Source organism: Neovison vison, chromosome 1 (assembly GCF_020171115.1).
Source record: "Neovison vison isolate M4711 chromosome 1, ASM_NN_V1, whole genome shotgun sequence".
Taxonomy (NCBI): Eukaryota; Metazoa; Chordata; class Mammalia; order Carnivora; family Mustelidae; genus Neogale; species Neogale vison.
Window position 1 is genome coordinate 165,841,898 of NC_058091.1, and position 4,831 is coordinate 165,846,728.

A 4,831-nucleotide genomic window follows, 5' to 3' on the forward strand; every position below is an offset into this window, starting at 1 on the left:
TACAGCACTACTAGTTATGTGCACAAAGATTAGAAGAATACTAATTAAAAGGGATACCTGCATCCCAGCACTTATCTGCAATAGTCAAATAATAGAAACAACCCACGTGTCCATCGACTGATCAATGGATTAAGAAGATATGATATATAGGTACAGATAAAGATATAGATATAGATAAAATGAAATATTGCTCAGCCATAAAACAATGAAATCTTACCATTTGTTATGACATAGATAAGGATAGAGTTATGTTAAGTGAAATAAGTTACTCAAAGTAGAGAAATATCGTACGAATTCACTCACATGTGGAACTTAAGAAAAAAAAATAAGCAAAGGGGAAAAAAAGAGACAGAGAAAGGCAAAACAAGAAACAGACACTTAACTATAGAGAACAAACTAATGGTTACCAGAAGGGAGGTGACTGGAGGGGATGGGTTAAATAGGAGATGGGAATTAAGGAGTGTACTTTTTGTGATGAGCACTGGGTGTTATTTGGAGGTGTTGAATCACTATACTGTACATCTGAAACTAATATTACATTGTATGTTCCCTAATTGGAATTTAAGTAAAAATTTTAAGAAGAGAATTTACGGATTCATAACAGAATGTCAGGAACACCAAAAAGGCACTATGCATGCGTTTATTTCAAAATTCATTTTCAATTAGCAATAATCGCGCCTCGGATAAACCTCATTGGCTACGATACTGCCACTGCACAAAGCTTCAAAATTCATTTTCAGAACCCACTCTGGGCATAGCCATTTTTACTAGTATGTCAGTAGAAAGACCGGTGCTGTGTATGAGGTAACCATCACACAAAGTTATTCTCTCCACTAATCAGAAAATTCCAGATTACTCTCCTTCACTTTTCCCAAAACAATCATACAAAAGAAGGATTCTTTAGAGCTCATTGCTCCCACTGTCAAATAATAGTCATTACGTTGGTGGTTTATTCAGGAGTGTATTATGGAAATGTCTGTGATACCCTTGAGGGCAGTGGGTCAGAATGCTTAAAGGAAACCCTAAGTCATCTTTCCAGGCACCAATGCCATAGCAGCACTGAGAATAATTCAGGAGCTGGCTGTCTTACTTTTCCCATTTTCATTCCCAACATCCTGAGGTAGGGAGGCTTGCCTAGAGTCCTCAAAGTCCTTAGAAATCTGCTTTTTAAGAAGAACTTTTGCATCATTTGCTACAGTCTCAAGGACAAAATTTTGAAGGTAGAAAATTTTGTTAAAGTAAATACCAGCGGCAATGAGTCCTCCATTAACAAAGAAGAAATTTTCCACATATCTTCGCAGTTTTTCTCTTAAGGATTTCTCTTCCTTCTCAACTGATAGCAAATGGGGAAAATTAAGGTTTTCCTTGAGTTTCTCCATCGATATGTCCAAGTCCTTGGCCATGATTTTCAGGGATGAGTCATCCAGCCCAAAGTAAACCCTGTAGAGGGTTAAAGTGTCCTTTAAAGTCTCCATATCATTACCACTGATGTAACCCATCATAGGGACAAAGGCCGATGCTCCAGCCCTCATGCCTCCAGCCAGACCTTCTGTCTCAGGGAATCCTTCTTTCTGTCAATGGTGGCCTCAGTAATATTCGGCAGATGTTGCATAAAGATGTGGCGCTTATGCTCTGGGAGCTCCCTCAGAAGGGTACTCTCCAGCCTTGGGAAATCATAGTCCGCCAAGTCAAAACTGGAGATTAAGAAGACCTCAGGATCACTCACGTTGGCCTTTTTAAGGTTATTCACACAGTCACTGCGGATCTTTTCCAGGATTTCTTGTTCGTTAAATGTGTTGGGTTTACACTTTTTTTCATTATATAAATCACTGTCTATTTTTGTTCGAACAAAGTAGAAATTCTTCTTCATTTTTTCAATTGCTAAAGACAGTTGTGCATCAAGGCCTTTGAAGCGGGTAGCAGAGATGATGATAAACAAGTCATACTCCCTAAATTTCATTTTCTCCAGATACTCATGAGGCAGAAAATTAGTGGTCCCTATGCCAGGCAGGTCCCATAATGTCACATTGGGAAGCTTTGGGTGTTCATATTTGGTTCTCTCCATGGTAGTCTCTACCGGCCCAGTAGCGGCAGCCCCTTTCTCCTCACCCCGCAAACCCCGTATGGCATTGATGAAGCTGGACTTCCCTGTCCCAGACTCCCCAGTCACAGCAATGCTCAGTGGGGCATTATTGATATCTCTCAACGCATTGTTGATGACAGAACCCGCACTCTGAAGGTCCCCCGCTTTCAGGCTTGATTGAATTGAATTGATGGCTTCCTGAGAGATGATTTTGCTTTCCATCTTGAAGTCCTTAAAAAACTTCTCAAAGCTGGAGGCCAAATCACCACCATGAGAGGGTTGGGAAGAGGAGGACTGACCCATGGCTGGAGCAGAAGGCACTGTGAGGAGAAGAGAAGAAGAAAGGAAAAATAGTTAGTATAACAAGGGGTGGTTTGGGCTGTGCTCTTATGGACAGTATAACATCAGTCCTGGCCACAACATTGTATCCAGCAGCCCTTCTCTTTCTGTCCAGACATTGTGTAGACTTCTGACCTGGATGTACAATTTGCCCTTGCTCAGTCTCTTCCCTTGTCTTGGAAAGTCCTTCTTCTTTAAGATACTCTTCATTCTTACGGACTAATTTCAAAGCCTGATTCTTTTATTCAAACTTTCCTGTCCACATTATTCTTTGTTTATCTTGTTTTAGTTTTCTCTATTTGTAATGTTATGAAAATAATACTTCTTCATGGTGGCAAATCTAAGAAGACAGCACCAGCACTTACCCTCACACCCCTTCCCACCTTTCTGTGGGACCCTCCAGAAAATCCACTTCTGATAACCTTAAACATCACCATGAGACCTTGGTTCTCACATGAGGTAGCTAAATAAGGATGAGTGGCTCCTTCCCTTCTCAGAAAAGATGCCATATATTTTTCATTAGGAGATAGAAATTTTTAATGATTGGAAATGAAACAAAAATTCCTTGGAAATTGGAAACAAAAATCCTTTTTGTATTTCTGGGAGTAGATACAGCAGGGGGCATGGATCCCCATGCTCTAAAAAGTCATGTTGGACTATCCACCTGGGCCTTGCTATGAACCACCACAACTATCCTGAGACCCCACCCATCCCCTGTTCCATGCTTGGGTGTGAAAGGGGACAGAAACCCTATGGGAGAGATAAGTCACCTGGAGGACTGACTGGTCTATAAAGTGGCATCCATGGGAAAGGTGGTGTGAGCAAAAACTGAAGCAGGAGTTGAGTGGAATGTTGTAAGAAGTCAGCCATGATGAGGCGGTCCCTCTGTCAGCTTGCCTGCTGGCAATCAAACGGAGCTGGATCTGCAGTCCTGGACCTAACTGATCATGAAGGATTATAATACCTTGAGCTGTGGGAACCAAGGAAATCATATACACAGGACTAAACGGAATGTGAAATATCTATAAATTCTCTCCTATGAAGATTGGCAACTGTAGGAATTCATATTGTCTGGCCAGAGAAGACAATGAACACATGCCTCCTTGGATGAGACTGGTTGAAAAATGCAGAAGGGGTGTCCGGAAAATGGGGCCCTTTTAAGGTTTCTGGGCTGAAAACAGAAACCTTTGTTTGTGTTCAATGTGGTTCAATGCACTCATCAAGGGAGTAAATGCTTGATTTTGTAGAAATATTTATCTTTGGATGTCACGCATTCCATACACTCCCCGTCTGCATGCCCATTAGAAGCACACTTTCTTCTAGTCACATGATATTCCCTATGCCACTGTCTTGATTATTACAGCATCAAATTCCTTCTCGATTTCTTATTCCCTTGTTGTATTGATAACATTCACAATGAAGGTGGAGGCAGAGTCAGGCTTGGGAATGCATTAGAGTGTCTGGTCCCCAGGCCCTCTCCTTTTTCCTACTAAGGTGTCTGAAATAGTCTTTTCATCTGTTGCCTCAGTGTTTGCTGGCCCAACTTGACAGACAGCAGAGTTTTTAGACCAGGAAGCAAGTCGCTTCAATCACCACTGATGTCATGCCAGCATGCAGGCTGGAGAGGTGAGCTTGGGCTAAAACTGAGGGATCAGACACATCTTCCAGGGGCTTCCTGGCAGCCACTGGCTCCAGCCTAGGATGGAGGATGGCAAAAACAAATTTGGGAAGAAATTATTTAGAACAAGTGTACAAGGTCTGGACTGACACACATATGACTAAGGCATGGAAACATTCTCCTTAGAAGAAAAAACTGGGAATCTAGCTTGCAAGGGTAGCTATTAAGAACTTAAGAAAGCACTTGTGACTGCTCAGCAGGAATATTCTTCACATGCAGAAGAGTATAAATCTTGAGCAAGTGGCATATGCGGGGTCAAGCCCTTGCTGTGTGGAGAACAAACACTATCACCCCTTTGGACAGCAGGCAGGACATAAAGCAGAATGGGAAACAGTGAGTGTGAAAGAAGCGTACGCAATTAGGGCACCAGGGAGGAGCCAATGAGATAAGACTTCAGCCCAGTCAGGTGTGGTCTCATGCTTGTGCATTCTCAGACGATGTCAAGAAAATACACAGGAGAGTGAAGAAATCTCTGACTGAGACAAGTCCTGAGGAATAGAACACATATAGCAAAAGGAAATCAGATGACGGGGTAGGAAATGCAAACAGATGTGGACAGCAAGATCCTATGTGCTGAGCAAATTTCAGCCTCACAAAAGCCATGCCTTCAGCTGATGTTGTATGTGATGTCCTGTTACTTATTATTTTCTGCTGTGACACAATGCAGGGAGAGCAGGGCCAGAGTACCTTATGGTATCTCTGAGAGCTTGTATTCTGACCACTTGCAGTGG

General features: G+C 42.2%; 2 pseudogenes; both read right to left on the minus strand.

The window, feature by feature from the left end:
- Positions 1–566: 566 nt before the first annotated feature.
- LOC122897027 lies at positions 567–723 on the minus strand (annotated as a pseudogene).
- Positions 609–3,375, minus strand: LOC122915496 (annotated as a pseudogene).
- Positions 3,376–4,831: the final 1,456 nt, after the last annotated feature.